We start from the raw sequence: 27,967 nt of genomic DNA, 5'->3' as shown, positions 1-27,967 counted from the left end.
GAGGAATTCGGATCACTGTCAGGGACTGAGTTTGCTAGAATGTATCGTTCGCAATAATCTAGAAAAAATATTTAGTGAATCTACAAAGCTTCTGAAATTAATATTAACTGTACCTATGGCGTCAGCAAAAGACGAAAAGTTTTTTTTTCCACGAGGAAGAATTGACACTTTCAAGGAATTGAATGTCCCAAGAAAGGTTATCACCATTGGTTATGCTTTCCATCGAAAAAGACCTGACAATAAGAATACCAGAGTTCAACCAGCATGTATTAGACAGATTTGCTCCAATCAAAGAGAGGAGAATGAACTTACTAATTAATTAAGATGATTAATCGGATAAAATGTTCTGCATTTTTTTACTTTTTAAAACCAGAATTTTATTTAATTTAACATGTCACATAGCATTTGCACCTAAAGTTATGCTGATTAGTCAATGAGTCAACTTTATGTCTTCTGTCTCTTATCGTTCGTACTGCAACACCAGAAACCACAATCCACCGGGCGCCACTGTTTGCCGTGGACGCCTCATTTGATCGACCACTACGATGTTCGTCTTTACAGCTCGTATGGACACCCAATATTTTAGTGTTGCAAACGAAGGAACAGACTCTCTCAGAGTAGAATCTAGCTCGGCTTTGATATTAGTTGGACTGAGACCTTTTGATAAAAGTATTGTATCACATAACCATGACCAATGTTTTCCATGTTTACAAATTCACTGACAGCATTCACTATTGGTGCCTGCCAAACAAATCCTAAACAACGTAGCGTCTTCAAACTTAAGCTTTACTTTCGAGCATAATGGTGTTTTTCAAACAACTGCCTCTACAGGTCAAGTGGGCTACGCTCATATGTATAAAATATTTTTTATGTTTTTAGCTTGAACAAAGGAGAAAAAATACGGTTAGTATGTAAGTTTATTCTAGAGGAGCTTCTTGTAAATGGGAATATAGTACTATAAATATTTCGGAATTTATCGCCTTACTTTAACAACTGCAGTCTTGTAAAAATAAATATGTAACAATAGTTAAATCTATTCTCTATCTATTTGAAGAAAGTTTTCAAAATACTTATAAGATATTCGTACTTAATGAATGAGATACTCAAGTTCTAGAATGAGAGAGATTTCTTTCAATAGCATACCAATAAGTTACCACCTCCTTTCTAATATCTGTTAAAAACTGGAAATTATAGAACTCTGTTTTTACTTCTGGTTTCAATATTGATCCCCACAGAGCAAAACCATAATTAAAACTATATAATTTATTTCCTTCTTTCAAACGATTTAACATCCCAAGAATCGCTTTCATCTCTTGTCTTATTCCTTAAAGTGGTGTATATATATTCAAGGGCGCCTATGTGGTTTCGAAGGGGGGCAAGTATAAACGACATTTCAAATTTAGTCTCAAATTTTGCGGTAACTATTCTAAAAAATCTGTTGGGTTTTCGATCTTCCGAAGTACGATTTCTTCTAAAGGGGAGCGAGCGCCCCACCTTGCCCTTGTATATATATATATATATATATATATATATATATATATATATATATATATATAGAGAGAGAGAGAGAGAGAGAGAGAGAGAGAGAGAGAGGAAAGGGGGCAAGAGTACGCAAATTTCAATTAAACTTATATATTTTGCTAAAAAAATAGTTACAACGGAAAACTTTTACATGGAACACAAAACTTGAACTCTCCTTTACGAAATGTGAACTCAACTTTTATATACCTCTGTCCTTGGAGGAACTATAATTCGTAAAATAAAAACATTCAAATTCGTACTCTTGCCCCTATATTTGGGGCAAGAATACGATATCAAAGGAGCAAGAGTACGAAATCAAAGGAGCAAGAGTACGCACCCAAAAGAGCATTAACAATTATCGCAGATGCAGGTGCCTACTCCTTAATATGTGTATTGTTCATGCCACCACTCATGGACTCTTGCGCACTTGATCCAGTCTTCTATTGGTGGATCACTGTAGATGATATTGCATAATGGACACTCGTACACTACTTCCTCACTGACCTGAGGAGTTGCCTTTGGTTGTAGCATTCTTGGTGAAAGTTGATGTTTGCCTTTGTTCTTTGGAGAGCGCCGTTTGAGAAGTAAGTTCTGCTTGAAAGGAGAAGATGTCAGAATCTCTGATTGACCTCGAGAAGATCAAGATTTTTTGGTTGAGGACTTGGTGGCAGTCGGAGGAGGACTGACAACCACCAAAGGAGTGCATGATGTGGACGGTCCACATGCTTATCTCCAGTGAAGACCCAGCTTTACTGGTTGAAGGTTTGGTAACCGATGAAAGAGCAGCCGGCAGAGGAGTGTTTGATGTGCCAATCCGCATGAGCTCTTGCATGCTTCTAGTGAGGATCTAGCGTTACAAGTTGAAGGTTTGGTAACAGGTGGATGAGAACGAGCAAACGGCAGAAGAGTGTTTGAAGTGGACAGTACGCATGAGCTCTTGCTTGCTTCTAGTGAGGATGTAGCGTTACTGGTTGAAGATTTGGTAACAGATGAATGAGAACGAGCAACCGGCAGAAGAGTGTTTGAAGTGGACAGTCCGCATGAGCACTTGCTTGCTTCTAGTGAAGATCTAGCGTTACTGTTTGAAGGTTTGGTAACAGATGGAGGAGGACGAACAACTGGCAAAGGAGTGTTTGATCTGGATGCGCCGTATGGGTTCCTTTTTACTTGCAGTGAATCATCCGATGAACGATTTTGGGCTCTATTCAGGTCTGTTGCTTGATTTGTTGCTTCAGGAATTCTTTCATCTTCAAAGCTGGTTTCTACATTTAAGTCTAGCACATCCATAGTAGAAGGAAGAAAATCTTCACTGAACACATCTGGGTTTAGTGGGACAACCCCAGATTCTTGAAGGCTGGATACCAATGGTTGCAGCTTTGTAGTAAGCCTCAGTAAACAAACTCGCAACTTGGAATTGGGCGGGATGCATTATTCCTCATCCATTTATCACACTGTTGAATTTCAGCGGGTCAAAAAAGGAGTGATCTAATGGTTTCAAATTATGGCTGGTATGGGTGGTAAACTCAACATCACTATCCCATTTTGCCTCCAAAAATCAATAACCTCGACTGAAATGTGAGAGGTCTGATTGTCAACAAGTAACAATACCTTTTTCGTAACCAAATTTCATCCCACATGTTGGTGTAAATAATAAAACCATTCTACGGGAAGTTGTGAGTTGATGAACTAGAATCAGATATCATTCCCACAGAACTCGGCGGTGAGCCATAGAGTAATTCTTGTTTCATTCGTTTTCTAGGAAATAAAGGAACCAGATGCACTCACCAGGGAGCAGCTGTTGTGTTAACTCCAAAATCACTAGATACAGTTTTATTCACAACTGATTTTTAATCGACTTTTGGAACTTTATGAGGAACAGTATTTATGCCAGTTTCGTACATGTTGTAGATATCCCGTGGAGGAAAGCCGACGTCTCTTACAAGATCTTTTAGACAATTAAAAAAGCTTTCAACTTGTGTCTTATTAAAACCACGAGCTCTCGCCAGGCCAGTCTTTGAAGGCTGCCGCAAAGGAATAGTTATATGTCTACGACGAAAAGACTCTGTCCAATCTCTTCCTGCCATTCGATTCACATGGCTAAAGGATATGGGGCAACTAGTTACGTTCAGCAAAATTGTATGTCATTCTTATTAGATCTTTTAAAGTTAAGCCATAGAAGAATTGATCAAGTAATGTGATATATTCCACTAATTCGTTCTCCATTTCTTCGGTAAACAGGCCTACTGGCTTTATTGTGCCTTAAGACGTTGCAGATTCTCATTCAAAAAAGAAAAGAAAAATCCTTAATTCTCCTCATATCAGTAATGGGAATGCATAGGATACAAAAAAAAATCAGATAATGTTTAGACCCTTTATAAAAATATATTTCCAATTTTAGCTTATTCCATCAGTTACAGAATATTTGTCACCTACGAGGGTAACTTGAAATCTTCTCGACCTATGCTTGATAAAGCTACATATTGTCAAATGTTAGGTTAGCTTCATATATCTTTATAGGATTCCATACCAATAATTGAACTGATACCGCCTTATGCAGAGTCGTTTTGACGTATGATTAGCGCCACACTAAAGGACTGAGTACTACAGGAAAGATATGGTAGTCGAACTTCTTAGTATGGCACTAATCACGCGTCAGAACGATTCTGCATAAGACCCATTGAAATTTATTAGTGAAGACTACTGACATTTAAGATAAAAGAGGACAAAGTTTAGCATTTCTGAAACCTGAATAAAATAAGCAAGCGTAATGTTATTCAATAACTGCAGGTTTAACTACCTCACACGTTTATCTTTTCGAAAACTCAAACAACACCTTAGATACTGTTATGTAAGGAGTGTTATTTAGAATAATAATTTACCTCTCGTACGTAAGAAAATATCAGGATTCTTCAGACTTCTTAACGTTAGAAGCACATATGGGAACCAGTATTCGTCAAGTTTGCCGTCACTATCTATTCCAAAGGAATCTACATTCTTTTTTGATTGATATATCTAAATCAAATGTATTCTTTTTTTCATAGAACAGAAGGGACAAAAGTACGCACGGGCACCCTTGCCCCGTCGGTACCTGCGTACCCTTGCCCCCTCGCTACACAATTGACTTTCCCGTTATGTTGTACAGGCAACTGTTGGAAGAAAGTCAATTTATTCCATCCTGTCAAACAATGGATATGTTAGAAATTAACACTTTATAGTACTTTCAAATCGTTAAAAAATGTGTAAGTTATTCATTAACTACTTATGTCCCAATATTGTGTCAAACTATTAGAAAAACATACTTACCTAGATAGCAGTTTTCCGCAGCGCACACAAACTTGTTTAGGTTCTAGACGCCAGTAACATCAAACTCCACGTGACGCATTATTGCCATACACGAATATATTCACCTGATTTTAGGGAATCGTATCCTTGCCCCTCACGTACTCTTGCCCCCTCTACTCTATATGTATATTGAACACTACAGTTCTAAAAGGAGATTTCAGTATTGGATTTCCAAGGAGCAAAAGCTCAAAACAATAGCGAAAAATGCACTCTTACCAGACATCTAGTCCTTTGACATGTGGCACTGTTGATAATATTTATTTCCACTAATAACATTGAAAAATAAATTATAATTTTTTGTATATTTTATTGGCTACTAATAGTAATCTATCATTTTTCCAGGCAACTACATTACCATGAACGTTTGTGAAGATGTTAGCGCAGTTATATCTTCTTTCCTTTATGTTTAATTCGCTTAAGTTTGAAATGTTTTAATATATAATATAATGTATGTTTCAAAGCTGTTTCATCCTTTCTGTAATAAACAGGCAAGTATGTAGTTATTGATTTTAAATAAAAGAAACTACTTACAAATTTCTGTCCTTATTAAGAGCATTTTTTTAAAAAAATTTAGTAACACACATGTACAGAATGCAAGGCTGTTTCTCCTGGAATCCCATACCTAACACATGGTGACCTTTTCCCCTCCTTCCTTTCTCTTTCGCTTGCTCCTGGCAAAATAATGTATTTTTTGCAAGAATAAGTTAATATTTTTTTAAAAAAAATCGAAAGAATGTGATTCTAACGATTACGAAAAGACTGAGGAGCGAAATGTTTCACAAATTGTTTTAATCCAAATAAAAATACTTCTTTAGTTTTATTTTTATCAGCGGGAAATTCTCAATTCACATACTGATTAAAGTTTACATGGCTTTGTGTCTACATGTTATAACAGTAAATGGGACTAATGAACTGTTGCATCCATCAATAGAGATAAACATCTCTTAGTGTCGTTATCAGAAAGAGATTCGAACACGCAGTTTCATTGTCAAACGTCTGTGTCAACATAACGCAACGTTTGTGTTTTAGTGTGTAATAATTAGTCTCATTAGTGTAGCAGATACAATTGATTGTTTGCATTTTTGCGTTGCGTTGCGTTGCGCACAGCAAATTTTGCGAAGGGTGATACGGAAGGAAGCCCACAGAGTAAGGTGTCCACGAGATACAGTCAAATACGGTAGAGGCCATTGTCTGTGCATTTATGTGACGCAGTCCTTTTATGATACCTTCATTTCACCTTTGTGTTATAAACAAAGAAGATATCTATATCAATATATCTATTATATCTTTATATATTTCGATAAGATAGACCATCAGTCACCGAAGATTTATATCTTTCTTGCACAAAATAATGGAAAGTTTGGAGGAGAACCGTATACCGATATTACCTTCTGTAATGTTGTTTGTACACCGTCAAAGAAAACTTGAACAAAGAACACTCAATACCTCAAATTTACACGATCAAAGGAGTATTGTTCAAGACACTTGAACAAGAGTCTCGAATGAACTTTAAACATCTTTTACACGATAATAGAGGTATTGAATCATGTTTTATATACTTCTTGATAGGTGGCAGTTCAAAACAAGTGACTAAAACTATGAAAACAAATGAAAGCGAAACTGTGTACTGATTTAGTTTATACCTGCGCATGAACAGCTATAACATTAGCATATATTTCCCAACTTTCTGCAGGCATTTGGAATTTATTAGATTATATTAAATCATTTAGAAAACAGGTCAATTGATTTTGTAGCAACGCTTTCGAATTTTCACTATGTATGTTATCCCTGCTACATTAAATGAGGATTAGGTTAGCTTATGATAAAAAGTAAAGTGCTGCTTGGGTATAAAATCGTTCCCTGTACTAAGCTTTAAAAAAAGTTATTCTTCAAATGGCATTCTAATGACAGAATCGCATTCAAAAAGAAACAAAATCGAACTGTTTCCCAAAGTTGTGTGTATTACGAGGCAATAACTGCCTTTTGATGTTATTTATGCTATGGCATCGAAGAATGATTAAAGAAAAGGCTGCAAACACAAGAAATCAAACGAAGCAATGACAATATTTTTTTTCAGCTACTGGACTTACAGTCCATTTTTGCATCAGACTTTCTTCACAAACCTATCCCACATTTGGTACTGGTTAAGAATAACCCGTTAAACAAATACTAATTTTACTGTTAAGATATGTGAGTGCGTAAGAAAGAGGATTGTCTGGGATGATAATTTAAACTGTCGGAACATGCCCGTATAATATAGGAAACACTATTTTATGTTTAGAAATTTAATGTTACCAGTATCAAATCATTAGATAGGCTATAGTTGAGTTCAAATGAGTGAATACGATGTCTAGGGTTCGTTGCACTATTCTTATTTATGCATTATTCTTATTCGTGTTTAATGCACCATAGCCTCCATCAATGACGCGCCTTCTCCCTACGGACGTACTCTCGCGTAGGCCCCCTTCTATGCTCCTGCTCTAACACTGTTAAATAGCATTCTCGATTTTAGTTTCTTTTCTTTCGTATATGTGACATAGGACTGGATGCGCACTTATACCTTAAAGGAAAGCTCTTATAAAATTTAATCTGCACGCATGAAAACAACTCCTACCATAAGAAATAACTCCTGAAATACTACTTGAGAATTTTATGATAATTACATATATTATAATAGAATACCATGAATACCATGTAATCATTTCCAAAGTACTTCAGTTTGCGAACATATTACCAATCTGTACGCAATTATTTGTTGTTATCCCAAATTAACAATAGTGCAAAGCAAAATGTACAAAATAGTACAAAGCAAAATGTCATATATATATATATATATATATATATCAGGTGGTCCATTTGCACCGTACAATAGTGAAATTGGACAAACAACCATACAATGAAGTAAGCTGGGTTGCCTAAATCCGAGGGTAACCTGCTTACAGAAGTACTTTGTTTTCGTATAAAATATATATATCATACATTTGTAATGCAACGGAAATTGTATTTTGGGAAACACTTGGGAATATTCTCTTTTGCGTTGCCTTCTCTTATTATTTATAAACGTACTAGCCAAGACGTAAAACATAACATACCTTTAGCATGGGTCGCCACTTCTTATAAAAAGAAAAACTATCCAAAGAACTAATCTTCCTTCAATCATTCACGTGTTCAGGTTCGTTGCTTCAAGAGTGCTATTATAATTTCGTTGCCACATGACACCTTATATTAAATTTGAACCATAGTCATTGTATAAAGAAAATACATATATAGCAGTAATTCCTGAAGAATAATAAAATATTCAATTTATTTAACACTTACTGTACAGGTAAAACTGTATGCCGAAAATCTTACCGTAGTTAGCAATACACGTAATACTTTGCAGCTGTGCTATAATACTTTAAAATGTAGGTAAGTCACTTTAGTATTTTCCGATTTTTTGCATAATACTATTACTTATAACTACAAATACAACATTCTAGCACTATAATTATATCAATATCCGTGTGCTTTCAAAGTACAACCATGACATTTTTACTATTTTTCCACTTTGCATTTGCACTTAGTTTTCGTTCATAATTTTGAAGAATAAAATATACAAAGGAATGTTGTACTGTAAATATTCCATTTCTTTGAAAGATATACTTATCCTGCTCATTAATTTGTTAATTTCTATAATTCTTGTGATATAAGCAACGACACTCCAATATTCTCTACTTTTTCTGCCGCGCAATTCCGGACGGTGAACAGTTCAACTTACTCTCTTTCTCTAACGGAAATTCTTTTCAAAAGCACAGCATACAAATTATAAAGACTAACTTTGATAATTGTATTGTATTATATTGTATTTATTTCGTCCTTTTTTCATACATTTAGCACTGTGTTGCAATGCATATGGAGTGGACACGTCATTTATATATATAAACACAAAAGTAAAAAGAACAATAATAATGAAAATATTACACACCAGGTTAATAATTAAACATTACACCTTACATCTTATCCATTACATTTTGCATGATATTATTAAAAATAAAGTAAGAGTAATTATTACTTGCAGTGTATGTAGAAATCCTTGAACATATATCAAATGTTAAAAACAAGCAACGACACTGGTTACTGTAGATAATGTAGTTTTTGTTGTTGTTGTTGTTTCTGTTAGCAATTCATGTATTCCTCTATCGAGTAAAAGCAGTGTTTTAATAAATATTTCTGTAGTTCTTTTCTAAATTTAGCAACAGATTCCTGAGTCTATATATCTTTGGGAAGTTTATTGTATAGCATGATACCCGCGTATTTACACCCTTTTTCATAAAATACGGTTCTGTGTTCTACAATAGAAAAGTTTTGTTTGTTTCTTGTATCATGATCATGTTTTTCTTCTACCCGCGTAAGGACACCCTCTAGGTGTCTCTTTACAAATATCAGTAAATTTAAAAAGTACAAACAAGGTACTGGGAGTATATGATTTTTTTTTAAATATTGGTTTGCAGTGATCTTTTGGTTTAGCGGCCGCCATCATTCTTATTATTCGTTTCTGTATTGTAAAAATTACCTTGGCTTTGTGTGTATTTCCCCAAAATATAATGCCATATGTTAAATTTGACTGGAACAATTCAAAGTAAATCGTTTTTAAAGTAGACTCTTTTAAAACATTTTTAAGTACTTTAATTGCGAAATAAATTTGATTTAATTTTTTACCAAGCTTAGTTATTTGTACATCCCAGGAGAGATTTTTATCTATCCTGATTACTAAGAACTTAGTTGAGTTCACATAGTCTATTCCGTTATTTTCAATTAAAATACTAACAGGCTGCGTATGTTTGTTGCGCATATGATGAAAATTGATTGCTTGTGTCTTTTCAATGTTTAATTTAAGCTTATTTTCTTTAATCCACTGAGATAGATTATGAAGGATTTCATTTGTGTTCCCTTTTACTATGATATTAGCGTCATCTGCATAAAGGGATAGTTCTGCTGGAGCAATATTACATGGTAGATCGTTAATGTATATCAAAAATAATAATGGCCCTAATACGGATCCCTGTGGCACTCCACATGATATTTCTTGTTTTCCCGATGTGTAGTATGCAGTTTGGTTTGTATCTTTGTTACTGTATGTAATTTCTACTACTTGCTGCCGATTTTCCAGATACGATTTAAACCATTTGGACGCAATGCCTCATATTCCATAATCTTGGATCTTTGAAAGAAGATTTCTATGCGACACTAAGTCAAATGTTTTGGAAAGATCAAGGAAAATACCTATACATTTTTCCTTACTATCGAAACTTTTATGTACAATTTCTACAAAATTATATATTGCTGTTTCCGTTGATTTCCCTTTTAGGAAGCCATGTTGCTGGTGTGTTATTAGATCATGTTTAAGTAAAAAGGATGATAACCGGATACTCATTGTTGTTTCTAAAATTTTTCAGAAAGTTGAGAGAAGTGAAATAGGCCTATAATTTTCATGCTCTGATTTGTCGCCTTTTTATATATTGGTTTTACTTTTGCAATTTTTAATATACTAGGGAATTCTCCACTTAAGAACGTCATATTTATGAGGAAACACAGGGAATCAACAATATATTTAATGCTTTTCTTTACAATACTTGGCGGTATAACATCTACGCCAGCTGACCATTTACTTTTCATTTTCTTTACCACCTTTATTATTTTTGCATTAGTAGCTGGATGCAGATACATTGTATTGTTGCAAGTTTTTGAGAATATTATCATGGGCAATGCTGGCTCACTATTGTACGTTTTTGATAAGTTGCTGTAATAATTATTAAATAGGTCAGCTATTGTACGAGGATCTTTAATTATGTTGCCATTTTTAATTACCTCTAAATTACCGTCATCATTACGAGTGTTTACACTTAATTCGCTTTGCACTAGTTTCCACAACGCCTTCGACTTATTATTGGATTTTTTAATGATTTTGTCATTGTGTAACTGTTTTGCTGCTTTCAGAACTCCTTTATATATGTTCTTGTATCTTTTGTAATATGTCTCTGTATATGGTGATAGATTTCCTTGTGTTTTAGCCTTGTTAAGAAGTCTCATTTTTTTTACTTGCTATTCTGATCCCTTGTAAAACACACTAGTTAAACAATCACAAACACTAAACCAAAAGAGTGAACCATAATCAAATTTACATAAACAAATGAAAACAGACAAAAACATTATAAACAGAATATTCAAAAAATTGTAGGGAAAAAACTGAACGCTACACATTTAAGAATTATATGGGAGGTATCATGCGAGTCGCTTTCGCCCATACTAAAGCTAACAAGCTATATTCGTATAGGATACGAGACGTGGAAATTGTTTAGAAAATATTACTGCTCCAAGAAACATATACATTTAACAACAATCTACATTTACGGTAAATGAAGTAAATGAATGAAAGAAAGAAAAAGGAAAATAACCCAAACGTCCTTAGACATAGCACAATCAAGGCAGTCCTCTATGCATTTCGCGAATGCAGACCTCATACCTTTACAATAAAACACTGATTTAGCAAAAGCTATGCATTTTCTTAATCCCAAATATCCATTAACATGTATTTTTGGGCCAAATCCGAAATCATCTTACTGGGGATCACTAACAATCAATTTTGAGTTTTCAGATTTCTTTGATAAATTACGCCATTCAAAATTTTAACTTTATCCTGAAACTGTAAATCTGCTGCCAGAGATCTTAGCTTTACGCAATAATCATTTGAAGCTTTACTTTCTTTTATTTCATCAAATCTTATAAATAAGTCGTCTTCTTGAGACAGGAAATTTACTCGGTATATTTGAGATCCCTTTTCTTTGACATCAGATGGACACCTGCTCAAAATGTCCGCGAATGTTTTCTACTCCTGGCAAATGTACGAACTCCAAGTCAAACCTCTGCAGTTTTAGAATCATGCGGGTCGTGCGCGGATCCCAGTTCTTTGGAGTCAACGCATGTTTTACTCCGGCGTTCTCACAATGTATGATAGCTTTTCTTCCTAATAGATAAAATGAAAACTGCTCGCACAAAAATAACACCGCCAGTAGTTCTAACTGAAATATTGATAATGACATTTCATGGGCTTTAACACGTCTGCTAGCGTAACCAATTACATTCATTTCTTCTTGTTCTTCAGGATGTTGTGCTATATAACCAGCGAGATTTTGGGCAGTGGCATCAGGAAAAATAGATATGGAATATTAGATTAAAATCTGGCTGAGATAACGCAGGAGATGAACTCAAGATTACTCTCAATTTGTCGAAAAATTCTAAAGCTTCAGGTGCCCATTCAAATTTATTCACTTTCTTTAATAGGTCGGACAAAGGTGATGTTAACTCAGATAAGTTACTGACAAAACTTCTCTATCCAACAAGCCCTAAAAATTCCTTCAAGTGCTTCTTGTTTTGGGGAATTGGAAAATTTCGAATTGCCTCGTTATGTTTAGGATTCACCTGTATGGAACTTCCACTTATCACTTGGCCTAAGAACAAAATTTCGGATTTCAAAAATTGAATTTCTTAAAGTTTAATGAAAAGTTTCCTCTTCGAAAAATTTGTGATACTCTTTCCAAGTGAAAACAATTATTTTCGTACGAAGGTGAGAAGCACATCACATCATCTAAATAATATACGACAAAATCCTTAGTACTAATATCAAAATAATGATCCTAACACTTTGAAAAACTGATCCTGAATATTTTAGTCCCATTGGCATTCGTTAAAAGATGAACTGTCTTCTTAAATAAAGAAAACTAGTACACAGAGATGACTGGATGAAGAGCAATACCATAATATGAATCCGTAGAATCCCATAAAGAAAAATGGTAGACCCTGACATACGATTTAAAATGTCTGTTATTGGTTCCACCTGTACCCTTGGTGATATGACTAGTATTCAATTGTCTCAAATCTAATACAGGTCTCACACTTCCTGAGGACATGCGTACGCGATGTATTGGATTTTTATAAGGACTAACACATTCTTTCACTGCACCAATACGTATCCATTTACTCAAGGTTTTTTTCAAATTCTCCCTGCATGTGTTGAGAAATTGGGTAAGATTTACCTACCACTGGCTCATTACCCTTTAACTGAATTTTATACTGCAATATAACTGGATAACTGAATAACTGGAATTATATATAATTTCTCTCGGATACTCACAAAACAACGTACGATATTTCAGCAACAATAATAATAATTTTGACTTCATCTCTCGTTATCCAAGTTATTTCTTTCACGAACATAATTCTCGATTTCTTCTTGGGATATTACACCCTCTTCTTTTTGGATCGGATCATGCACTTCTAACTTTGCCAAAAAGATATTATATTCACCTAAGTTTACACTAACTTTTGTTTCATTAGAATCCTCGAAGGACGATTTTGTTCTTCCAATCTAGCACAGCATTATACCTTTTAATGAATGGAACACTTAATATCATATCAGTCTTCAGGTTTTTCACCACATACTCTGGTGTCTCGAATATCTTACCCTGGATATCTAGATTTAAAAGTTGATAACCTTTCGCTAAGTATTTCTCGTTTACAGCGAAAGCACCAGAACACTATTAGGATCTGGGCGTAATTTGGCAGAAGGATATTTATTCTTTATTTTATTCCAAACAGATAAATTCAGTAAATTTAATTCTGAGCCACACTCGATTATGCACTTTATAGGAAGTCCAGCTACTTCGCAATCCACAGTAGGAGGATGACACTTCGTAATATCCATCCTAGAATTACTTACTTCACTCTCTTCATCGATAACAAAACGTATTTTCAATGGCACGCTTTGAGTTCGCGGTACTAGTAGATCATCATCCTGCCAAGGATTGAAAGCTAATTCTGAGGATGATTCTGGTTTTACTTGACGCACAATAGCTATCCACTGAAATCTCATTAACTCGAACTTGTTCTTCACCCTCTTCTTGAATATTGTTAACACTAAAATTATATTTATCACCATGCAAATTGCTCGTTAAATTGAAACATCCGTTACCAGAAGTATTTTCGAAATTTGAGTACTGTAGGGGACCGAAATTGCAGTCGAAATCGCCCCTTCTAATGTCGACTGAACGGGAAGTTTTCCTCGCACGAGTGATGAACAACAGCATCTGTCATTACGGTATTTCTGTTAGGATTTCTCTGAGTGGAATCAGCTCCCATACGATAATTTATATTCCTTTCGCCTTCGTCATTCTCGGATGAATAATGTACTCTTGGCGACTCATTAGGATACGAATTTAACTCGGTGTCGTTTCGTCTCCAATTTAAGTTATAATTCCTATTATTATCATTATTATACATCCTTTTCCTACCACAGCCATTTCTCCTGAACTTATTATTCCGTTGGTAACGGTAGGGCTTGTAAGAATAATGACAACCTTCACGATCAGAAGTTTCACTGTTTCTATTACCAAAAAACTGCTCTGTTTGCACCGAAGAATCTATTTTCGTCTTTTTACTCTCTTGAACATTAACATTTCTAACAAAAGCTCTTTTTGTTTGCTTTACACTAGAGGATTGACACTGCAACGTCCGTCTGTGCTTCTAATTCCATCAAATGAGCAATTAGGGATTCCGTGTCCTGACAACCTACCAGTCTTAACAATTTTGACTCTCCTTCTGGCAAACACTCAAGTATTAGATCAACTACCTCTGTTTCATTTACCGTATCGCAAATATTGTAATGCTGATTTACAATATACCATACAAAATCTACCATTCGTAGGAACTTCACTTTATCGTAACAAAGAGCTTGCAATTGTCTTTCTGTCCACGTTCCAGGTACGCGGAAAATACTGCTTTCTAAACAGATAGACAAAATCATTGAATGATTTTATTTCTCCTGAAACTGACTTTAGCCACGCTGACGACGAAGTGTCAACAATCTCTGAATTACTAACAATTTCTCCCTTTCTGACATATTATACAATTCCATGCACTGAACTAATTCTCTTAAAATGTTTCGAGCGGCACCTTGCGTAGGATTACCATCATATTTTGTAAACGCGTTTAAATCTCTTAAGGAAAAGCTTGTGTTGTTACTATTTTCTCGTTTACTACTCTTGAGTTGAATGTGGGAACATACTTCGACTCAAACCAGTATCGCTTTGATTCATTGGTCGAATGTAGAAAGGATTGTTAACACTATTACCACTAAAAGTATTTGTATTTGGTTGAAAAGACCTTAAACCAGACCATGCAACAGCAGTTGAACAACCTAGCTGGCTCTTAGTAGTGTTAAAAGGATAAAAACTATTAGCATTACTATGAATGTTAGTCGCTTCAGGACTATATACTGTATTTACTCTAAGTGGTTTAAGAGGCAAACTAAAAGGCTATGTAATATTAATTCGTTCATTGCACGGAGTAGTACTAGCTATTGTAGTAACAATACTTGTAGTAGTACAATCCCTGTAACTACTTGGGATTGGAATTTCTCGTACCTCAACTTCAGAATTTCTAGAACCTACACTATATTGGCGTGGTTTTCGATTATCAATGCAATTACTTTCTAAAGTATCTTTATTTTCACCTAAACTAAAGCTTTCCACTTTCTTTTCTAATTCGATCAAACGTTGGTCTAGATGTTGACTTCTTTGACTACACAAATGGATATTTCTTTCAATGCCTTGCTCTATTTCGTTATTGTTAACACTATCTTCTTCAAATGAATTTACACGTGCATTTAACTGACAAATACTAGATTCATGTCTCTTCGTACCATTTTCTAAAGTCACTAAACGGTCATTCAGTTCTTCTACTTGTGAACCTACTTCTTCACACTTGTTGTTCAAAGTTTCAACATCGTCCTGTACAAGTTCTAAGTCCCTACAAATTTCAACGCAAGTTTCTAATTGAAAAGCCTTTAATTCACCCTATAACTCAATTATCTTTCTATCAAAATTATCACTTATTGCTTTGACCTGGTTTTCTAAGCTTTCAATAAATTCCCTTGCCTGACAGTCTAATCTTTCAGTTAACAGTTTTGACTGATTATTCTGTTTTATCGACATTTCGTTTAATTTCTCTAATAGCATTATAAACTCGACGTTTGAATTGGTTTGATGACTAGCATTAACAAGATCTTCCGTTTCATTTACTACGTCACTGTCTACATATTGTGAGGTAACGTTTAAAGCACCATCTATCTTAATTTCCTTACCGGTAACTTGAATTTCCTCCACACTGTTCCCTACAACGTTATCATTATCTGTGATTTCGGCCCTATGGCGATCTAAATCCTTTTCTCTATCACTACCGTTCTTTAACATACACTCTGAGCAGCTCCATTTTACACTTTTCATTTTTACTATTTCATATTCCGTATTTGGTATCCCTTGACACCTTAAATGACACCAGCGTTTACAGGTACTACAAGCTACACTGTACCTATATTTCCGATTACAACTATGTCCAACACTTTCGTCGTAAGAGTTTTCTCCACTACTGCTATCGCTCGACATTTTGATATTTACTATTAAATTTTCGTCAGAAGCTCACTTAAAAATTCAGTAAATACAAATTGTTCATAACCATACTATTAAAACTACTTTCTATCTTGGCTTCTTTGCAACAAAACCCAGCAGTCAACGTCTAGAAACAAATATTTTAAGGCTGGGTCGCAATTTATTATGTAATGCAAAGGAAATTGTATTTTGGGAAACACTTGGGAATATTCTCTTTTGCGTTGCCTTCTCTTATTATTTATAAACGTACTAGCCAAGACGTAAAACATAACATACTTTTAGCATGGGTCGCCACTTCTTATAAAAAGAAAAACTATCCAAAGAACTAATCTTCCTACAATCATTCATGTGTTCAGGTTCGTTGTTTCAAGATTTGTGCTATTACAATTTTATTGCCACATGACACCTTATATTAAATTTGAACCATAGTCATTGTAAAAAGAAAATACATATATAACAGTCATTCCTGAAGGACAATAAAATATTCAATTTATTTAACACTTACTGTACAGGTAAAACTGTATGCCGAAAATCTTACCGTAGTTAGCAATACACGTAATACTTTGCAGCTGTGCTATAATACTTTAAAATGTAGGTAAGTCACTTTAGTATTTTCCGATTTTTTGCATAATACTATTACTTATAACTACAAATACAACATTCTAGCACTATAATTATATCAATATCCGTGTGCTTTCAAAGTACAACCATGACATTTTTACTATTTTTCCACTTTGCATTTGCACTTAGTTTTCGTTCATAATTTTGAAGAATAAAATATACAAAGGAATGTTGTACTGTAAATATTCCATTTCTTTGAAAGATATACTTATCCTGCTCATTAATTTGTTAATTTCTATAATTCTTGTGATATAAGCAACGACACTCCAATATTCTCTACTTTTTATGCCGCGCAATTCCGGACGGTGAACAATTCAACTTACTCTCTTTCTCTACGGAAATTCTTTCCAAAAGCACAGCATACAAATTATAAAGACTAACTTTGATAATTTTAAAACACACTAGTTAAACAATTACAAACACTAAACCAAAAGAGTGAACCATAATCAAATTTACATAAACAAGTGAAAACAGACAAAAACATAAACAGAATATTCAAAAAATTGTAGGGAAAAAAACTGAACGCTACACATTTAAGAATTATATTGGAAATATAATGCGAGCCCCTTTCGGCGATACTAAAGGTAAAAGACTATATTCATATAGCATATGAGACGTGGAGGTTTAGAAATTATTACTGCTCCAAGAAACATACATTTAACAACATTCTAAATTTACGGTAAATGAAGTAAATGAAAGAAAGAAAGAAAAAAAGGATAATAACCCAAACGTCCGAGTCAAGAAAATTGCTATAAGACGGATTACGTATTTCAACAATTACTCCATGACGAAAGATCTGTTGTATCAATCATGCGTTATTGTTCATAAGCAAGTCTAGCCGGACAATTAGAAATCAACGCACTTATCTAATTTCTTTATTAATTACACAAAAATATTATTTTAGACAATATAAACTACACCTATAATTTCCAATTAGCAAACGACAGCGAGTTACCATCAAAATCATCATTTAATAAGATATCTTCCATCTAAAATAAATAACCTCTTTCTACATACCTAAATTTTCGATTCCAACTTAATCATGAAAACCCTTGATTCATTTAACTGACTTAATACACATATGACAGATAATAGCATCAAACATATCAGTATGAACATTAGGAATACAATTAAGTCATATAGAAACCAACTTATCTATTTAAAAATACGATTACACGATCGTAATTTGCTGAATGTAATAAAGTAGCATGCACATCGAAGCAAATTATAGAGAATACTAGCATAGAACATTTGGAAAGTATTCGTTGATGTTCATTTCCATTCCTTACTGCAAATTCCGTGTGTAGTTTATACCACGAACAACAACTTGATTTTAATCAGTGTTGTGATAGACAGCTGTCGAAATATAACACATAAGAGTCTAAAATTGTACGTTGTTTCATAGGTCGAATTTTAAATAACCTATAGTATACTATGTTGAACATTTATGTTCATCCCATTTGCGAATATTAATTATACTTGTATGTGCACACGATATAGGAGCTTAAACGAATTGTTTCAACACAACGTAGGAAGACAATGAGTTAAGCTAAATTACATAAAAATGCACATAATTTGGTATTATAGAATTATACATACACGCACCAAAATTGTATGCCTAGACATTAACCCAGACACACACCTCAACGGAAAGCAGATGTTTTATTCGTTGTGGCTCATTCGCTAAGCATCGCGGAAGCATCACTGGTGTCAGAAACACATGCGTGAATAATTCTTTGTTGTAAAACGTCACAGTTTTCAGGTTCTGCTTTAAACCCTTTCTCCTTAATGTAGCCAGACAAGAAAAAGATCCACGCGATAGGGCCCCCACAATCAATCTATTATTCAAGATACACTGCTTCAAGATATTGTCGCATTGCGAGAATTTGATAAGAAACTGTGCCATCGTGTTGAAACCAATGACTGATGACGGGAACAGATTCTACAGGTTCAACTCGTTTTGAATCAAATTTACATATAATTGTCCTGTAAGTCTAGGTTTGAGAAAAACAATCCCAATGAGCTCGTCTCCAAGTATACCACACCAAACATTTACACCCCGTTGGTGCTGTGTATTTTCCCAATAATTCATTTTGTGGGTGTTAAAGTTGGAATCATTACCAAAATAACTCTCATTAATCCACAGAATATTATTGGATGAAGTAAAAATTCTCGTCTCGAATATGTATAACTCTTCTGCAGAAAGCAAGTTTTCTTCCAAAATCATTATCATAGAGCTATTGGTTCAGCGAAGCTTCCAGCGTCTTTCTGTCAAAATTCCATATACTGAAGCTTTACTAAATCCTAGAGTACGACTAGCTCTTCGTTGACATGCGAAAGAAATAATAGAAACGATAAATTACAGAGCGAAACTAATCACACGTTATCGTCATTCATATACGTGACATGTTATAGATGTAAAACTAAACTTCCAGCCACTGTTTTGAGTTTCGTAAATATACGTTACAGGAATAAAATGAAGCGAAAATATTGTGAACTTGAAGATACTCTTCTCTATCCATCACAGTGATTAATGATTCTATTGTAATGCAGTAATTATGTAGGTATCTTGTAATTTAAGCTCTAGCAAGTACAGTGGGCCTCAGAAATTCTTGATGTAAAAGTCCGTGAGTTAGGCAACCCAACTGGCGCACGCTCCAAGATTATTATGCCTAGTAGAGTAGCTAGAACAGCAACATAAAGTATGCCCCACCTGTTAAAAGAACAAAGCGTAAAGAGTGTTTTTGTGCAGGAGTGAGGAGAAACACTGGCTGACGAAATGACAAAAGGGAGTCTTTGGATACTTGTACTCACAGTAAACAGCCCAATATCAGAAAAAAATATACAGGCACCAGGAGCGCCGATGAGAAGATACCAGTCAGAGGATTTAATAAACTCAAATGAGGGATTATAAACAAGTTAACTTACTTCAAATGGCTATACATATATGCGTATCAAATAATATACGGATAGATTATGCGATATATGTAGTAGGTCATTTTTTTTTAATAAGCGCCTTGCGCTGAGTTTTGAAACTATTAACAGTAGTCCTACCTGCAAATCAATTAAAATATGAAATGATCAATCGGGAGACGAGCCCAGCCTCCAATGAAAATTTCGAGGGTCTAACAGGGCCTAAGTTCCTCTGTTCCGGCACCACTGATTGATACGTAATACTACTTCGAAAGAAGAACTTATCCGATATCATTATTCGTTAAATGACTTTTGAGAATGCTCAATATTCGTATGCAGTAATTTATTTGTAAATATTAAAAATGCAAAATTCGATAACACTCAAATGATTTAGAGAACTTATCCGTACTAACCGTATTTCCGATTAGGTTGCAAATATAACTGATGATTCCTGGTTTGTATAGTATTTGTGAAAATTTACACATTGAGAAACAAGGAGAAAAGGGGAGAATATAGTGTCAATTAACAACAATTTAAAAATGCACGAAATTAACGGATGAAATCAAATATAGAACCATTAACAGAATTAACTCTGTACCTCGTTTTCTCCATTCATTATTTCCTTTGTTTTCAGAATTACATCATCACTGAATTTCTCCACTGGACATTATCTTCGTTTAGTAGCATCCAACTGAAGCTCAGCCTTGTAAATGAAACATAGGAAAAAGTGTAAAGGAAGAGGGCGCGAATCGAACCCCGAATGGAAAATTAGGAAATCTCCACTCTAACCATCCACCTAAAGCGTTACTTACTCTGGCTCTCCTAAATCAAGAGCCCTTTCTTGTCGCTCAAAAGAGTAGCTTGTTTATACTCAAATAGATTGGTAAAACACAGGAATATGTAATTGAGAACTACCAGGGCATTATATCATTGTATTCACTAAATTATCAACATTGCAGATTTTTAAAAAAACAAAATACAAAATTCCTTTATTTTGAATCAAATACTGCGCGTATATTATACACGTAAACAGACTAAAAACGAATCAATTAACGCATAGTAATCGGGGTTCAGTGGTCAAGGCGCTCGACCACGGCGGTGCGGGAAGGTTTTTTTTTCAATATATGGAAACATTTCCTTAAATATAAAGTTCTGTTTTGAAGTACTCGAAATAATAAAATCAACTCGTTTCATCACATTTCAAACCTCAGTCACATTTATTCACAATGTCCATCATTTATATACGAAGACGCTAAAATGAGGAACGTAAAAATTGTTTTAATGGGTACAGATTTCTGATTTAAATACCAACCTTAAACCATACGTACAAAATGAAAATTATTTATGTTCCTTATACCTACTGCAATATACAAGTGTATATGTAGAGAAAGAGAGATACTCTGTATGTTTGAGAGACAGGGGGAAGAGAGAGAGATTGAGTATGTGAGAGAAATAAGAACAATATATGTTTGTATTTTTACTTACAATATAAAAAGTTTTTGTAATTCATAATCTGGATTTTTATAAAGCGATTTGAACGCTTGAAGCGACTTAATGTTCATAAAACTTATTTTTCTTAAAACTTTTATAATTAATATCGCAAATAGTCCGATGCTTTGTAATACGTGCAAAAGAAATAAATGCATGGTTTTAGCAGGATAGTATCGTCTACCCCTTGCTTCTATTGATGGTGTAAAACTAACGTTCAGTTTAACGTTCTTTTCAGGAGCGAGGCTATATGAAACCTTTACCTACTGATTAGCGTGGAATCCGAATCACATGAGCTCACAACGGAAATCGAACCGATTCTCTTACGTCAAAGGTGTGTACGCTAACCACTTAGCCACGAAGAAACTCGGTATAAAAATAGAATACCACATATTACCTCATATTATTTCACCGACAGATTTATGTTTTATGATCAGATAAAATAGTATCACCTGTTGTTCAAGGTTACTGGAAATAACTGTAGGACGTGTATAACCGAGTAGGAACAAAAGTTTTTGACAAGGGAAAAGCAGACTTTGCTAAATGAACTTCCGCGCAACGTTTCGTGAGGTAGGGTGCACATTTAAAGTGTCAATATTACAAACTGCAATAGCCAAAAAACCGTCTTAAAGTTTCTGACTCTCCGCATAAATGATAGAACGCGTTGAGTTAGCAAGAGGCAGAGTGAGGAATGTCTATAACTTACGCGCAAAACGTCTCGCTCTAGTCATTTTTCTTGTTGTAAATAATAAAGTAGCCATTTGTAACTACAAGTAAAATATTTATTCAGCATATGTTTATAATGCATACAACAATAAAAATGTTCAAATCAGTTGTATCAGTAAATATATTGACGGTGGTGTTATTACGGGGTGGTTATCCGGCTCAGGTCCCTCGAAATAATTGCGTATATACACAATTTCATTAAAATTTGTCGGTACCCAAAAGAAAAACGTAAGTGCTAATTCACGTGTTGTGCATGGCACCTCCCAGAAACAAAATCTTAAAAACGGCACTGTTTATTGATGTAACTAGATATATTATGGTTACTACAGTAGTTGTGCAAAAAATGTTCTTGGCGCTTCGTATCCATATCTGTGGACAGTGCGAATTGCAAGAGATATGAGGGGGAAATTCCCTTTGGTAATCTGGGTATATGCTACAACCAGAGGCATAATTTGAGACTTTGCTTAAGGGGGGCAAGAGCGCCACTGATATAAGACTTTCATGTTTTGTACTAGTATATTATATAGACAATTGAATAAAGTATATGTATTCCGCAAACTCTTGTGTGAGGGGGTAATTGTCCCCTCTTGCTTCCCTAAATGACGCCGTTGGCTACAACTGTTATAGTTTCTCATGCAACTGTCGTTTGAAATGACGCTCCTAGTTACAGTATAAATCCAGCATTACCTAAGGGAATTTCCCCTTATCCTCTTGTAATTCACAAACTGTCCACTGATAGACCCGAAGCGTCGAGAACATTTTTTACACAACGACTGTGGTAACCATAATATATCTACTGATATCAATATACAGTGGCACATTTAGGATTTTTTCGGGGAGGGGCTATGCACAACACGTAAATTAGCACTTACATAAGCAAAGGAGGGGAACTAAAACGTTATGAAAATATGGGTTCTCTGGTCTGTGCTGTGTGGTCATACGGATAGCGTACTGGCCTCCGGAATCAAAGATCCTAATTTCAATTCGCGCGCAAAGTAACAATTTTATGTGTACTTTTTTACTCAAATAATAATTTCATACATTTTAACTTCAATAAAAATAATAATTATTTATCCGTAATTTATTAATTTGCAAGAAAATACAAATTGCAAGAAAAATGGTTTGGTTTTGTTGTAAATAATCCTTTGACCTCTAATCATAATAATCCTATTACTAAGTGCCACTTTATAAAGCTAGTTTGCAAAACAATGTTCACAGAGGAAAATCATATTCACGAAGACGAATAAAATGTCGCCTAAAAGCAGGGAATTCGTGTTATTCTTCGGTTCAAAATCTCTTGTTGAAAGAAAACGTAAAAAAAAAAAATTAAAAAACGAAGAAAAGAGCAATGTAGAGGAGAGAAGTCGCTAAAATTAATTCTCTTTAACGAGGACGATTACGAAACATCACCTACTGATTGAAATCCGGATTATTTTCCAATAAAGTAAATTCCAATAAACTTTCTTGTTATTGTTGATTATTCCATATCGGATTCCCGAAGAAAACTCATCTAAACAACTTATTGACCGTGCCAATAGCGACTACTCTCAATCATGACTCCGTTTTCTTTCATTTAGAAATAGAAAAAAAGGAGGAGAAAGTAGAAGGGTAAAAGAAGGAGGTAGGAAAAGAAGAAAGAAAAGAAATAGGGTATTTTAATAAGAAACAGATTACTGGATAATTCCGGAAATATAGTAAAAGGTCGGGAAAGTCGTTGAAAGATGAATCATTCTAAATGTTATTAACGACTAATCAATTTTGGAATGCTTCGGAATAGACACATGTTCCCTCATACCACCCAGACCTAGCTCCAGGCACCACGATCGTGGGGTTGCCCAGACCTAGACCTGGAAACGAGAAAAGTGAAATCATTCTTTGTACTGTTATTCCAACCGGTGATTGATAACCATCCAGCATCTGAACTTTGTTCTCTAGGATCGACCACACATATGAATTAGCCAAGAAAAAAAAATCAAACTTATGAACTCAATATAAATTTATGTATCGTATCAATAAGAATTTCAACTTCCTGGAAGAAAGATGTCGTATTTAGGCTCATCCTGCTATTTTTGTTTCACTCCTAGAGCCGATTTAAACCATTAGTAGCGGTCCTTCATGACCTAGGTTATTTACCTTAACCCATCTATTAAAACATGTCACATATATTACAGATGTTAATATGACTAAGGATATCACTAAAATTACCTAAATTAAATCTATCATGCATTCACACGCTCACTCACTCAGGACAGTGTATATATGTTTAAAGGAAAATCAACTAGCTACAAGGGTACAAATAGTTTATTACATTCATAGTGAAAAGAAAAGACAAAACAAATAATTATGAAGAAAATATTAAAAGCACAAATTCTTGGTTATATATTAATAGAGTACAAAGTGTTATATTTTAGTAAAATTTTATATATTCAATCATATTGACAAATGGAAAGAAAAGAAAAAAAATTACATGTATCATATCTTAGGCATGCTAAAGCAAAATTATGATTTGCGATATACGCAAAAAAGACACTTATTTCACTTTAAAAAAAATTGGACAAAGAGGAAAGAAAAGAGAAAAAAAACTTTTAGATGTATTAGAACTTATATGAGTGTCTACCTCACATTGATCAATAAAATATTAATAATTTTGAGCGTTCAAATCACAAATCACGCACTAGTCGTAGTGTCCAAAACATTTCGCTCCATTAAACTTAGTTTGTGTTTATATATATATATATATATATATATATATATATATATATATATATATATATATAGTGGTTTACAAAAACCATTCATCGACTATATTTGGTTTGTAACTCTTAACAGTTTATATCTGAAATCGCACACTGCTACGTTTTTACCCATCTAGGGATTTCGAGAAAATCACTTACACCAGAGGATGTTTCTCCTCTTAGACGGTCTATTTCCAAACTTATTAATTGAATAATTTCAAGTTACTTATCCAACACTGGGACACGTCACGAGACCTTTCCTTTAGATCACTTTTATATATCTGTATACATGGTTCGGATTTAAAAAAAAGAAAAAAACAATCTTCCACAGGTGTACGGAGTATGATGGTTCAAATTGAGGATGGAAAAAAAACTGGTCAAGTCACAGGATACATATGCAGGTGAGAAGGATTCAAGGTGCACTTTCCACAATGATTTTAGGTTAGTTGTTCAGGGATAATATTCGTTATGATGTGGGTTACGTTTAGACCTGCCGTTACTTTTCAATACATGCCATTACATAATTACAGAGGTTATCATTTACATTGATTCGGAAGAAAAGGAAAATTACTTGAGTGCACGGCGGCATTCTGGACAAAATCTACATTCTTAAATTCGTCGGAAAACTCACTGGTAAACTATAGCAACCAATACACGTTTAGGGGGACAGACACGAGCGCTCTTACATATATTCATAATACATTTAATATCATACTTTTATTTTAAAATCATATTCACATACTAATTACATATACATTTCGACGTATTCATTTCTCTCTCTATATATATATATATTTCTAATAAATGCGCACACATTTAAATTAATCACCCCAACAATAAATTTTTTGAAAAGGTTGCAACATTGTCCAAGAAAACAAATGACTTCCAACATTACATTTGAAAAGAATTGAATTTTTTATCTGATACCGCGCGTCTATAAATTTTAGCTTTTATATAATCAATTCGTGCTTAAATAATGAAAAAAAAACTTTGTGAGGCAGGCACGTAACACAGAACATTCCTAAAGATATAACTAGATAAACCAAAATACAATTTCTGGGCCCAGATCAACTACAAGGTAATCGAAAACCAAAACAGAAAGGAAAGTGACCAATGGATTAAAAAAAAAACTTAAGAGGACGACGGTGACAGAACGTAATTGAAGTGTCGTCAAATATGAAGTCTTTGTTCATTTCGGCGATAGGTCAAAATGTGATGGAGGACCCAATCACTATCTACTCTATCCATGAATCGTGTCTTGCAACGTCTCAGCCGGTAATTTCAGATCAGAGTTGTACGTTAAATAAATCGTAAGCAACAAGTTCAAAATCGGGGGGAGGTTGAAAAATTAAAAAAAACTCGAAGAAATGAAAACAGAGAGAGAGATAGAGAAGAAGGAAGACGAAGAATAGGGGCGCCAAAGACTTAAGTGAGAAATAACTAACGCTACAAAGATAGAAGTCGAATTTCGCTCTCAACAAATCCATAGCCAAAATATTCTTAACATGCCAAAAGGGTGGTCTACTCAAATACGTAGACTCAAGGGGGCGCCCTGCTGCCAAGGATGCAAGTTCTGTGTCCATCAGATCCCAATCCCACAAGAGTTTGTTTGTAAGATTGAAATCCGAGCCCCGTATCCGGCCCAGACCAGCAGGATAAAAGGAGAGGGGGAAGGGACCAGGTAACTGCGTCCCCAATTTTGAAATCTCTAAGTAAGGAAAAAAATATTCGACCCTTCAGAAGAACTAAGAAGGTTCAAGGACAGTAATGAAACTAGAGTAATAGCTAAGATATCCCTAATTAGTGATTTGCCAAAATAAAAAAATTAAATAAACTGAATTTTGGATCGGTGATTTCTATTGCCAAACTTCACCGATAGCTCCTATTCGCAGAATGCGCTAAATTCTGAGGCATCGATTAATTTCCATCACTATCTAGTTTAAAACTAAGAAAAGAAAACGAAAATATTCAAGGGGGGAGAGGTCGATGCCCGGGTACTGGAAATAAATTTCAATAACTAATTGTTTTGATTCTGTAACCCTATCAGAGCTGTCGCCTCCATGAACATTGTAAGCTAGCCCGAGTAGGTAACGTGAAAAAAAATCTCACGGAGCAGGATATTCTATTTTTAAAACCGACCAGAAAATATAATTCACTACAGCCCTGTTGTATAACTACTACTGTCTTTTCATAATTTATTATTCAATATGTCTAGTCCGCGATTATATGATGCTACCCATTCTATCAGATGGTATTACTATGGTTGATTATTACTATAACCCATTAAACTACAAAGCATTACCGTAGTCCGACTATATATCGCCCTCCGGTCCGCGTGATATTATGGTGCAGGGGTCAGAACCCGAGATGTTTGTAGCTACACGTATCTATTCAATATCTATATATCAACACGCGGCGAAGTATTCACTGGGCTAATATATATTTAACTATATGGGTGTCCTATCTTCTATATTCATTTACTACAATATTCATATACTTTCATATTCATATTCGTATTAATATTCATATTATATTCATATCATCATTCTTTTCATTTACTACGACGCTATATTTTACAAACACCCTGTTTCCTCTATCTACGCCCAGCTCATATACACATTTCATCATAACACTTTAAAATCTATAATCACTACAAACATTTCCCATTCCGATCACCGCACGACAACCTCGATCGAACTCAAGACTCTTTCACCACACACACAATACTATGTAATACCTGGTAGCTTTATTAAGAACGAAAAAAAATCCTACGTATGTTCACTGAAAATAGAATTATCTGCGATAATATTTAATGTTTATGAAATTCTGCAGCCACTAAGAAAAATGAACATTCAATATAATTTCAAAGCGAAGAGCTAGCATCATATCGCCCGACTTCTGTTAAAAATTACGTATAGTTTATTTACTTAAATATTTCGATTTCTAGACTAAGCAGAATGTTGAAATTTTCAGGATATATTAATTTTGGGTCACTTGACCTAACTGTACATTTTTATGGGCTGTGAATTATACCTTCTAGGTTTTATTTCGAAAAAAGGTCAATTTCACGGAAACTAAATCACTAAGAATATCGACATGCGAATGGCGGTTAGTACGGACTTTTGACACTAGGGGCTAGCG

The 27,967-nt window shown here is 34.4% G+C and overlaps 1 protein-coding gene across 1 annotated transcript in view; it reads left to right on the top strand.

Moving 5' to 3' along the window:
* The window catches only part of LOC145686291 (32 kDa beta-galactoside-binding lectin-like), a 164,515-nt gene extending 159,118 nt beyond the window's left edge, over nt 1-5,397 (top strand). The window contains exon 10 of the mRNA XM_081759429.1: nt 5,206-5,397. The gene's annotated coding sequence lies outside the window, so the exon portion shown is untranslated. The remainder of the gene's footprint in view (nt 1-5,205) is intronic.
* The last annotated feature ends 22,570 nt before the right edge of the window (nt 5,398-27,967 follow it).

Source organism: Thermobia domestica, chromosome 5 (assembly GCF_964235325.1).
Source record: "Thermobia domestica chromosome 5, izTheDome1.hap1.1, whole genome shotgun sequence".
Lineage (NCBI taxonomy): Eukaryota > Metazoa > Arthropoda > Insecta > Zygentoma > Lepismatidae > Thermobia > Thermobia domestica.
This window is presented reverse-complemented; position numbering and strand designations above follow the sequence as displayed.